We start from the raw sequence: 12,589 nt of genomic DNA, 5'->3' as shown, positions 1-12,589 counted from the left end.
TCTTTCCCTGTTAAAAATAGTAGGTGTCTTTCTCTGAGATTTGTAATTCCCACGGGATGTGGAAGAACCTAATGCACCCAGATGACTTGTGCTGTGCTTTGGCCACATCCCTGTAAAAGGAAATAACCTCAGTCTCTTTTCTTGAGTGCAAAAAGCTTTGGCATCTATCCTGTGCCAAGCCTTCCCGTCTGGCCTTTCACAGCCAGCTCCCTGGGCAGGGATCACACATGCATTCAGAGGGGTTCTCTGCTCTTCCTCTTGACTGTTGCAGATGCTGATGTGAGGTCTAAATTTCTGGCAGGATTTATTCAACTTTTTCCTTCTCTGGTGTTCATGAAGCAGCTGCGGACTGAGTGGGTCTTCGTGCAAAGGAATGAGTAGTCCTGCAGGCATGTGCCAGGAACCAGCGGCTATTAAAAAGGCAAGATAATTAACCCTCTTTTCCAAAGCGTCTGGGATCCAGGAATACAAATGAGTGCTGGCAAGGGGCAGTACAGCAGTATTCAGAACAAAACACTGAAATGGCCTGGTAGCGTGGGGGCCTGGCTGAGGCTGGCAGTCGCTGCAGAATACAGGATGTAATTCATTCAGTTGCATGTAAGCCATGGCCTGTTTATTTTCTCTTGCCACCTCTTCTTCTTTCCATACGTGGCGTCATTCTTCCTCAAGTTACGAAGAAAATCAAATTGCGGGTATTTGTGCTCCCCTCAAATTTAAGTGGGTAGTAGCCAAATAAGCCCACAGAAGTTACTGGCTGGAGCGCTGGCTTACTGAAACTCTCCTTTCCTGAATTTTCTGTCACAGGCTGTTCATACAGCAGACTTCAGATATTTCAGAAGCACAATTTGTGTTAGGTAATGCTTCCTTGATTACAAGTGTAAACTTTGGGCCATTTTAAACTCAGTGGCACAGATGCAGGGATTTGTGTGTAATATAGATTATGCTTCTATTTTCTCTTCTGTTAACCACAGCACTGGAACTGCTAAATCAGATTAAATCGGTGGGCTTTAGATAAGCACCCTGTCGAAAGGCTTCCGAAGAGTGTCTGGGAAATAGCCTGGGCAGAAAATGACCTGAGTCATCTTTTCTGAAGTTATTGCATGGCTTCTGTCTGAAACATGGTGGCCTCAGACTTCCCTAGTATAGATGGGACATCCACTCACTTGAGCTTTTAATTCTCACCTGTCTTCTTGGGGGACACTTTAAATCCGCAACAAACTCCCAGGTTCTGAGGATAGAGCTCGAACTGGAATATTTTAGTTATACTTAAATCAGTTCCTCTTCCCCAATAATTCTGTGGAGATTTTTCGTCTTTTCGTTGCTATATAGACGAAGACTTGACTGCGCCTGTTTAAGGATCCTATTTGTGCCTCTAACTTGTCCTTTGAACATGAAGCAATGAGAACTAACCACAGGATTTTAGATTAGGACTGTGCTGTTGACCGACTTCAAAGCATTTCAGAGTAACACGCTCACTGGTCTTGCTTTTTTCCAGCTGTAGCTTTCGTCTAATAATAGAAACCCCTAGCCTAATAGTCTAAAGGACAGGTTTCCCTCCATGAAGAGAAATAAGGCGATAATACTTACACATGTAAGTTCATGTTCAGAATGCGGACCCCAAGTTCACAGCTAAGCGTGACCCTGCTCTTCTTGCTGTCTCCAGCATGGGCTGTAACACACCATTTATGTTTGAGAGTTGCTTCAGCCTGCCCCTGCCGTCATCTCCAGCGTCTGCAGCTCTGATGAACCTGTCACTGAAAACGAAAAAAACAAGGAATTGAGCTCTTCCTTTTTGTCTCCCAGAGTTCCTAAACAAAGCTTGTTCATCTGTCTGTTCTCTGCACATTTTGAAACTTCTTAAGAAATAGAGCAGGGATATGTGGGGATGCAGGGACACCAGAAGCTAATCTTACTCTTTTAAACTGACAAGAAGGAATGAGTGGTGGCTCCTGTCCTAAGACTGCCAGCACAATCTCATGTTCCCCATTTCCTGAGTCAGTGTGTGACTGTCTGTACCTGTATTGACCCAGTTCCTATTGCAGACCACGAAGGTCGGTGTTCCCACCAGTGTCATCCTCTTTCGTGCCTGCTCTGAGTGTGAATGAGGTCTGAGCTTAGCTCTGCCAGCTTGGAGGTGAGGTCCTGGAGTCTGCCCTGGCACAGCAAAGCCCTAAAAACAAATTAGGGCTAAACCCAAATTGCCCAGAGCTCCTAGTTTCGCTGGTAGCTTTAGAAACTTGTCCACACTTGTCCTTGCAGCTTGGGGAGGAGCCTGTCTACCTTTTGAACACACACTGCCAGTAACCCGAGATCAACTCCGTAGCCAGGGCTGTGTAAAGCAGAGACCAACCTGATAACCACCGCGTTTTCCTTTGTACAGAAAGGACAGAGTTAAGTACAAGAGCAAGTCTCTAAGTACGGAGCAAGTTTCACTGCTGAGATCTGATGAAAAACAGCAGGTGGAAAGGCTGTCTCTGTGTTCACTGGTACTGTTCTTACCTGCTCTGTTAACAGAGCTGACCGAAGGAGCAAGAGCAGCACACACATGGCTTTGGCTCCTGGCCGCACCAGCAGTACAGAACAGTCAAGTGCCTGTGCTGCTGGCCTGTAAAGCAGAGCAGCTTTCAGTGCAAGGCTGGCTGAGCTTTAGAGGCAGGTGGCTGGTAGGCTGACTGCTATAAAATGGCATTTTTTCATGCTATTTAGCTAGCTTTGGACTCAGTACCAGGTAGCTCTGTGTACCTGGTTTGCACATGATGAACGTGTGAGGCCCAAATCTTTGACTTCCCTGTTGTTTTCTTGCCATCTCTTCCTGGTTTACTAGTGAAATGGTGGGATGGAGCAGCTCACCTCCGCAGTGTGCCCCTGCAGCTTGCTCGACCCTGGGGATTGCACAGCCAACGTGTCTGCTTGTATGCCCATACAAGCCCGCACTTCCCAGGGGAATGTGACTGGACTGGTTGGTGTGAATAACCTGCCTGTGCGTGGGTTTTGCCTGCTGGGCTGCATGGAGCCGGAGGTACTGGTTTCTGCCAAGAATTTGGTGAGAGCGAGGAGATGAGGACAGTGAAGGATAGGGCACCTATTGCTGCAATGGCATTTTTCAGCTGGTTCTCTACAGACCTTTCACAACAGGCCCCTGCCTCTCCTCCCTTTCCTGTTCCTTGCAGGGCCTGTGGTTCTGCCTATAAATGAATGATGCGCTATTTAATAAAGAGGAAGCAAAAATGGCTTTAGATGGTGTGTACTCCTGAACTGCCTTTGTGCCAGGCACAGCCCAGCTGATGCTGTCCTGGCTTGCTGTGTTTATCTGAAACGTAAAAGGCTGCCGTGGAGGAATGGGCAGGATTCTGGGCGAGTCCTGTTCACGACTAAGCACCTGCTGCTCTGCTGCTGTCAGGCCTCTGCAGCATTTTACCCCATGTGCCTCTCTGACACCGGATCATCTGAAATGCTTCCTGGCACCTACTCCTCATCTTACTTGTTCTGTCAATTGATGGGGAAAACTTAACTCTCCAGTAAGGGCCTGTCCTGCTGGTGGAGGACAGCAGGTGGCAGCAAGAAGTTCGTGTTGATTTGCTCTGAGTTCAGCAGCGGGGACCGTGTGTGTTGAGTGGCTCCCTGGCACTTCACCTGGGGGCAGGATTCTGCAGCGCAAGGCACTTCACCTGGGTACAGGGAAATCTTACACAGGCTCCGGCTTAAGTAGGTTTTACACTGCTTTTGGTTGGTGCTTGTGGGCTGTTTGAGGTCCTAGGATGCTCTCCTGCAGCACCTGTGCTGTATCAGGGATGTACATATATATGATGCTGTATAGTAGGGATGTACAAAGCTAGATGTGCTAAATGACTCCGGGGTGCTGGAGTCTGGACTCTCTTTTTCACTGGGACAGCTGCTGCAGCTCCTGCAGGGCAATCTGTGGAGACATCTGTGAAAGGAGAGAGGCTGTGTGGAGCAAGCACCAATGGTGCTGAACACAGCTGTGTTTTGGAGAGGGCAGCATGTGAGGTTGTTGCTGCAGAAACCCATCCTTTCCTCAGGAATCCTCTCAGGGTTACCCAGAAATTTCAGAGTTGGAAGACTCAATGTCTGAATCTCTCCTGCAGTTTTGCCAGCTCTGGGTTGTGAGCTAAGACATCTCTGCAAGCCCTCTCCTGAGAGCAGCATTGCAAAAGAGCTCCACTGGGTAACCCAGAAATGTGGATTTGATTCCACTTGTGTAAGCAATTTAATCTAGCAGGCAAAGGAGGATTTTTCATCCCTCTTCCTTGAGGGAGCTGATGTGCTTCCAGACACGCGCAAATGCCCTCGATACTTCAGCAAAAATGGATAAACGTTAGCCTGGCTTAGGAAGAGCAGATACTGCAAGAAAATGTGATTGCTTCCAGTGGGGACAGGGTGGAAAAGGATCTCGCCAGCCATGTGCTGTTCTCTGGAATCCCTAGCGTTACAGAATCCCTGAATGCTTTGGGTTGGAAGGCACCTTCAAAGGTCATCCAGTCCAACCCCCTGCAGTGAGCATCTTCAACTAGATTATGTTCACTTCTGGCAAAGATCGGGGCTGGCTTCGAACTGGGAGCCAAATCACCCAGAAGAAAACAGTTGTTTTGATACCAAACAAACTATGTTGGTTACTGTGGGGGTATTTCCAGCTGCTTCTTGTTTTTCATCCTCGTTACATGTAACAAAAATTGTCTTTAAGTAAGGTTTCAGAACAGGAGTGGTGCCTCAGTTGTACAGCAGCTGTGTAGTGCAGGGAATAATCAAGTCCATTGGAAAGCTGTTCTCTCACCTGCCCTCCTTGGCTCCAAGCAGGGCTTGCTCCTGTTCTGCTTTCCTTCTGGATTTGCTCTTTTTTTGGTTTTCCTTTTGCCTGTGCTCCTTTATTTTTAGGCCAGGGCACGTGTTTTCCAAGGGTCAGCCCAGAGCCAGAGGCCACAGTCTTCAGTGGTTGACCTTGGCCATGGATTTCATAACTCTCAGGGAAAGATGACCCAACCTTGGTTTGGCTCTTTTAGCAACCTTCTGCCCCTGGGCCGTGAGAGCCCCTCGCTCTGCATCTCTTGTACAAGCTGCCCGTGTGCACTGGGGCTGCTCCCTGCACTGCTGCTGCTGTTTCACTGGGGACGGGAATGAACTGGGAGAGCAGGGTAGCTGCCAGCATCCCCACTCCATGGGCACTTATGCCAGGTAGCAAACACCATGGTGTTTGGCCTGCTGGCCTGGGTGAGACACGGGGCCTGGAGTCTCAACCTTCTCTGTGCCAGGACACCTGCAATACTTGTGTCTCGTTGAACACGCACTGCTGTGCAACGTGACAGGTTCTCCTTAAGGGTTAAAGTGTTGCTGACTCTGTGTGCTAGAACGGCAAAAGCGACCGCGAGCTCGCGCCCTTTGAGCAGGGTAGAGACTCCTGCTCACAGGCAGCTGGAGCTGCAGCCTGGTAAATGCAGCCATGTGAGTATGTGATAAGGGAGCGCTTGGACCCTTTGCCCAGAGCTGTTCGATACCCTGCAGTGAGGTGAGCGTCCTGTGGTCCCTAACCCCCAGCCTCCTGCGCTTACAGCGTGACCCCAAGCTGCCTCCCTTGGGGGTTTGCTGCCAGCTCTGTTTTGCTACAGAGGCAAAGTGCAAAGGCATATCTTGCACTCACAAGACCTCTCAGTGAAAGCACCGACAGCTTGTGCCACCCATTTATAAGGCACCTTTGGAGCTGATGGTTTATGTAACCTGTTAAAAATACTTCCATCCTTTTATTCTGTTCTTCCCTGCCAAAGAAATCCCTAAGACATGGTTTCAGGTGATCTGTGATAGCTGGTTGCTGCTGCAGGGTGCCGGCGTGGTGGCAGCTCATGGATTGGCATCCCTTCCTGCTGCTCGCTGGGCATTGCAGGAGCGTCCCTGTGCCTTGCTGGATCTTTACCGCCCAATGCTGGCACATGCAGACCTCACGCTCAGTAATGGAGCACCTTGCTCCACAGAGAGCATCACACCTCTTCAGCCCCCTGGTTAATTGTTAGACTTAACTACGTTGCAGCAGCTGGCTCCCCGGTCAACCTGTGGAAAGAGTCACAGGTTTTAAATACTGGACTTTTTGATCTTGCCCTTTGAACCTATTTTTGCTGAGGCTGTTGCTAAGCTGTGCACTCCTGAGTTCAGGCTGCTGCAAAGTCTCTACGGACTGCTCCATCCTTGAGCAGTAAGTTGTACCAGACCAGTGTCTGAGGTAGGCTGGCATGTATTGCTGAAGGCAGGAGGCTGATTTCAGCTCAGTTTAGTGCAGAATTGCCAGCCAATTTAGCACGGACTCATGAAAGCGCTGATGCGAAGGGCCCTCTGTGGGACTGGGATGTGCTGGGCAGCCTGTTCATGCTGAGAGCTACCCAGTCCCCAGTGATCACTGCTCCCTGAAGGATGGTGTCAGATGCCCAAGGCTGCTCCCCTGAGGTATGAAAGATTAGACTGTAAGTTTGCTAGGTGGGAGATGTCCCAGGGCTGAGATAAGGGACAGAAATGTATCGTCTGCCCCGCTCTGTTATACAATCCGCTGTTAAATAATCACCGGGGGCACTGCGCCTGCCAGGTGGCTGCAGCTGGCGGTGGAGCTGCCTAGAAAACAGGCTGGGGTTTGCTGGCCCGCTGTCCTCTGGATGAGAGCAAGGAAAAGCACTTACACGCATTCAGGCAGTCGCATGCTCGGACCCTTCCCAGCCTTGGAGTTCCTTGTTGCAAGGGGCTTTTTGGTGGTGGAGGCACCAGCCTTGCAAGGGCATAACGTATTTGTAAAGCCAGAGGCCTGGTGTTAGCAGTGGGGAGGTGGCTTTGGCCACTCTGAGAAATGGCTGGTGTTTATCTGCAGGATATACTGGAGCAGTCACTTGAGGAAGCTGCGTGATTTGTCCTAGGAAGTAGAGGGAGTCCAGCAAAAGAAACCGCGCTGACAGGGGAAGCTCCTGACAGCTCTCAAAGGCAAGGCGCACAGAAGCAGCCACAGAGTGCTCGGAGCTGGAGCTACAGTGCCCTGGGGTTGCCATTGCCAAGCACGCCTGCCTATTTTTGCCGGATAATTTCTTCCTAATAAGGGGTTTTGGCAGCTGGCCATGCTTCCCTGAGGGGAGGGAGAGCAGTTCAGTATGAACCACAAACTGGTGCAGGGCAGGGCAAGTTTCTGTTGTTTTCAGCTCACAGGGAAATAGAACTGCTGGGGGAAAGCTGGGCAGCAGGGAGGAACTCCATTTACCCCTTGCTTATTTTTTTTTGGCTTTTTTTTTTTTGCATTATTTTTTGCACCCGTAAATGCTGCACTGGCAGAGCAGGGCATCAGCATGGCCCTGTGGTGGTGGAAGAAAGATGCTCTGGGCTTCTCAGTTTTGCTCTTTATTTCCCCGTACAGAGGTCAGGGTACCACCAGCATCGAGGCTGTGGCAAGAACTGGCCCAGCAGCCAGAGGCCAGTGCCAGTGTGGGAGCACTGGGGGTCTGGGATGATGTGAAGCATCTTGCGCACCTGCCAAATGTCCCTCATCCAGGGGGACGTGACAGTCACATGGCAGCTCTTGTGCTCCTCTCCTCCCAAAACACTGCTCGCAAAGCTGTCAGGAGTCCTGAGCCAGCTGCCCTGTGGTCCATTCTGCTCCAGCTCTGAGGCTGCTCCGGGAGAGCAGGGACGCCAAGCTGCCCTTGTGCCATATCCAGAGAGCCCTGAATGGGACTGGTGTGGCTGGGCTGGGACACCAGCTCTGCCAGATGACTTGCACACGCACACAGCTCCCCTGCCCCAGAGGACAAGCTGCCCTGCTCTTCCCATACAGTCACTCAGTTCATTCACCGCGGCTCTGCCGAGTGTGCTTGTCTGTCCCTGCTGGCAGGCGTTTTGGTGCCCGGCTTCCTGTGATCCAGTGAACCATTCTAGCTTAATGCAGCTATTTTGTTATTTAATCCTGCTTGTTTTTCCTTAACACCTTTCTAAATGTTTTAAGCTATCCTTTGTGGGGCTCATCCACTGTTGAATCTGAGATCAAATGATTGTAGCTTAATCCCTGGATCTCAAATGAATCTGCCTTTGGTTTGGGCAGCGAACCCTCCAGCCCTTTGCTACAGCCAGGCTGCATTTATCCAGGGCAGGCAGAATAAGGAAAGGAATAAAATATCTCCTCCCGCTCCTCTTCTCGCTATTTCTTTCTCGCATGTTAATGTTCCTTGAGCTGCACAAAATAGGTGACATACCCCTGATTAATATTTCCAAATCATTTTACGTTTTTTCTTGAGATAAGGCACTGGAGCCTTCTCTTGTCAAACTCCATCAAGGCAATCAAAGCCAGGGTAATACTGTGCTTTGTGTGGCGGCTGGCCAGGTGCACAGAGCACACTGACATGGAGCAAGTGTGCAGGACAGCACCTGGGAGAACCATTGCACAGCCTTTCTGGAGGATCCAGCCATGCTTTCAATGTGCGGTCCCTGGCAGCAGCTGGGCACTGTGCTTTTCCCAAAGGACACGTGCACTTGGCTTTGGTGGTGTTGGAGTGGCTGTCTTTACTCTGACACACTGCAGTGCGCTTCTCAGCTTGGCAAGGGGAGACTTGCAGTTGCAGAAGCTCCTCTGGAGCAGCCCAGCCCTCTGCAGTTCCTGAGGGCATTGAGATAAACCCTGTTGACATGAGCCCATCGACACACGAGCCCTGCTGTCTCTGAGCAAGGCTGGGAGCAGGGCCCAGGGCTGGGGCTGGTGAGTACCAGCCTCCGCGACCATGCCTTCCCCACACTCCTCTGCCTTTCTACACCTCTGTCACACAGAGAGGTTTTGGGGCAGGAGAACCTCTGAATCAGACTATGGCAATTTCGAACGTGACAGAATGCTGATCTCAGCCCCATCCTCTGGGTGCTGCTAAAACTCGGCTTCTCATTTCATTGCCATTGCCCATGGCTATGCTGTGGGCCCCCTACTCAGATGCATACAAAGACATTTGGAGAATGATCAAATGCCATTCTTCTACAGTGTGTTCTAGATTTTCTTGAGAGTAGATTATATGTAATTAAATTCACACAATAATCTAGCCAGATTAAATGGCACCTTCTGCTGTGTGTCTTTAGCTTGGCCCAGAGGCCAGGCTGAACCTGGAAATGCAGATGAAGAACTGGTCCAACCCTCATGTCTAGATTCAGCCCCAGGCCTCGATTCGATGCCAAAGGTTGGATCCAGATAGTTTAACCAGTGAGTTAGGGAACGTGCCCCGGTCCAGGTCTGTTTCAGAGCAAAGCACAGCAGTCATCCCAGTGCTGGAGGGTCCTGCTGCCCCAGACACCCTGTCATAAACTCACGGTGCTGGTGGAAGAAGTTCAGGTCCCCATCTGACCTGGAGTTTCCTGTACATACTGCTGTCACTGGGTCTCACGCCAGCTCCTACTGACAGCTACCATGTCTTTGAGGTACCTGAGTCCTTGGCAAGACTAGTCCATGCTTCTCCTGAGCTGGGCAGGGTGACCTGTGACCATGAGGCTAAACTGCACCCAAATCCTGATGGCGCAGTGGGCTGGTGCAGTCTCATCCAAGGGTGCATGGGTGACTCTGTGTTGGAGAGAGTTTGTCTTCTAGGGGAGAACAGTGGGAGCTGCACCTCAGCTCCTCTGGCACTGTGGGAATTCACAGCAGAATCCCTCTGTTAAGCACAACTCATCTCCACACAGCTAGTCTGGACCTACAGAATCCCTCTTCTAAGCACATGCAGCTAGTCTGGACATGCATGGGAAGAAACCATTGGAAACCCTGGGAATAACCCACCCGCCTCCTTCTGAAATCTTGTAAATCTTGCCTAGCAGAGCCAGAGTCACGTAGCTGCAAAGGAAGCAAATAAACTGCGCTGTGTCGTTAGCACCCTTTGTATGCCAGGGCAATCATAGGCAACGCCATGTGCAACCAGGAGGCAGGTCTGCCTGCGCAGGGCACAAGGCAAAGCACCCTCCCCAGCTGTAAAGCTGCACCACTTCACTCCAGCCAGTATCACATGGCGATGCTCTGCCCCACAGAGAAGTAGCTGTCGTGTGACAGGAAGGGTCAGTTACGCTGCAGGGACAAACGCCCTCTTCTAAAGGCCACAGCCCGTGCTGATAGGAACGCTTCCCAGCAAATACCCTCAGGACACGAAGTAATCAGTCTTATTGCGTTAAGGAATAAAATGCCTACACAACGTTTTTCCAAGTGAGACTTTGAATTGATATTAATGCTCTTGCACAATAGTGAGATAGAAATCACACTGTTTATACAGCCCCAAATGATAGGAGTCCACGTGAAAGCTTCAGCTGGCTGCAGAGCTTCATTTCCAGGGGCAGAAAAAAAGCGCTCAGCCATTTAACCCTTTGAAGACTTCAGATATGCTGACAAGGGAAGACAGGGCAGGATGGGGAGAAGGTTCTGTTTGCACCTGCGAGGCTGCCAGCTTCATGGGCAGGCTGTACCACCAACCCCAGCAAGCACCCTGAACACATACCACACAGGCAACTGGAGCTCGGAGTCTGCCCACTGGCCTCCCAGCCCCTCGAATTAAACCCTTAATCCTGGAGAGATTGTGCAATAGCTCCTTCAGGCTGAGAACAGCTTATGCGCGTTTCAAAGGTATTTGGCACTCAGGGCTGCACTGGGAGAGCCCAGTAAGCCAGCCCAGCACCTCCTGTAAAATCACCTGCAGGGGATTCTTGCAGCTGGTGCCTAGCAACATGCTCTGAGCTGCTCTGACAACAGCTAAAATTCAACGTTATTTCATCCTTCCTCCCCAGAGGAGCAGCTCTTGAGTCATCACTGGGGGAGAATGGGACACGTCTCCCACTCGGCTTGCTATAAATGAGTGGTATGTGAGGGGTTGCTCTCTGCCTCTTGAGCATGTGTGCTACTCCCAGCCAAAAAGGTGTCTCCTCTCAGCATGTGGGACAGCTGCATGTTCAGGATATTGGGTAAATGGTTTTTATTCTCCTTCCCAACATGCCTTCTGCTCCCAGCAGCTCTCAGTTTCCTTGGAGCTCTCTGTGGGAGAACAGGTTTGGGTCCATGCTGAGCCCCACCCTGGCTTTGCTCGGGCAAGCCCCAGGCCATGCAAACACGCACAGGCAGGGGCTGGGCTGGGTACCCTCTAGTGACACACAGCAATTTTTAGATCACCTGCGTGACAGATGAAGGCACTGCTGAATCTGAGGGAAATGCTGTTGGGGAACGGGGAACATCACAAAAAAGTTATAGGAAACCAAACTTGCCCGTTTATGGAATTGAGATCCTCACAGAGGTGGCGAAGCAAACACCAGCCAGCCTGGGCAGGACCAAGCTGCTTGTTTCTACATGTTGGCAGGGTGCAGGGGTTTGGTGATGGGAAGAGGGAGTCACTGGGAGGATCCAGCTGCAGTGAGGCAGAGGCCTGGTGGGCAGCACAGCCTCCATCGCCTGCTGGCACACTGCAGAGGGGAGGAGGGAGGAGGGCTCCAGCCAGAGGAGGTGGGAAGCTGGGAGGAGGTGAAGCCCACACGTAGTAGGGCTGTGATGCTGCAGCTTGGCTGCTTTTCGGAGAAAAGCGAGATGAGGCACCTTTCAGGCCTTTTCCAGACTCTGGGAGGGGACATGTTTGCCTCTGGGAGCAAGCCCGAGATCCAGGCGGATTTCACAGTGGGAGACTGTTGCGAAATCTCAAGCTTGCCTCACTGACAGAGCTCCCTTGGTGGTGTCTGGTGGGAAGGCAGCCGACCACAACCTGCTCTGGCTGTTCCCAGGTCTAGTGCTGGTTCACCACTGCGGGGCTGACACCCCCAGCCTCCCCAGCCTTCTTCCTTGGGAAGCCCTGGGTGGCTCTGGGGACTGCAGCCAAGGGGGCAGAGGTGCCTTAGTGCTGCAGACGGTGGGGTCTGCCAGAAGAACCAGCTTTATCTCACAGCTGTCTGTCCTCAGCTCCGGCTGCCTGCAGAGCTGTGTAGCCTGGAGGGACGACTGGGACTCACCGTGTCACTAGTTTGGACTCACAACCTGAAGCAGATGAGGGAAGGCACTGGTAAGAGTGGTACCACTGACAGAGACCTCTCCAGCTCATCCCATGATCCTCGACCCTGCAGGATGGGAGATTGCTCTGTACCTCAGCCCAGGAGTCGTGTTCAGCCTGTTTCAGGTGGGTGTTTGGCTCATGGATTTGTCATCTTGCAGGTCACTTTAAACGACCTCAGCAGCATTGCGCAGGTTGGGTGGTGAGGACAGACACGCAGAAAGGCATAAAGAACCTGAGTCTGATCTGGCCTTTTCTAGCGTTCAGTGGGACAGAATTCAAGTTGAGCTTTCTCTGAGTTCTTGGCTTATTACAGCAGCAAATCCTGTTGCACGGAGCACAAATCTGTTTGGATATGCTCTGCTTCAAACTCTGCTCCAAACTTCACCAGACACGAGGCTGTTCACTAACACCAGAACTGGGAAAATCCTTCAGTATTGTGGGGTTTGTCCCCCGTTTTTTATTTTTCATATTGAGGTACTGAAGCTTAGGACTGTGTTTCCAGATTTCAAGATGCTTTACTCCAAGGTATTTGCCTTTGCCTGATTGCCTGCGCATCTCTGAAACACCCCTGTGAG

The sequence above is a fragment of the Buceros rhinoceros genome, unplaced genomic scaffold (assembly GCF_000710305.1).
Source record: "Buceros rhinoceros silvestris isolate BGI_N320 unplaced genomic scaffold, ASM71030v1 scaffold26739, whole genome shotgun sequence".
Taxonomy (NCBI): Eukaryota; Metazoa; Chordata; class Aves; order Bucerotiformes; family Bucerotidae; genus Buceros; species Buceros rhinoceros.
The sequence above is the reverse complement of the archived record's forward strand: the minus strand, read 5'-3'. Positions refer to the sequence as shown.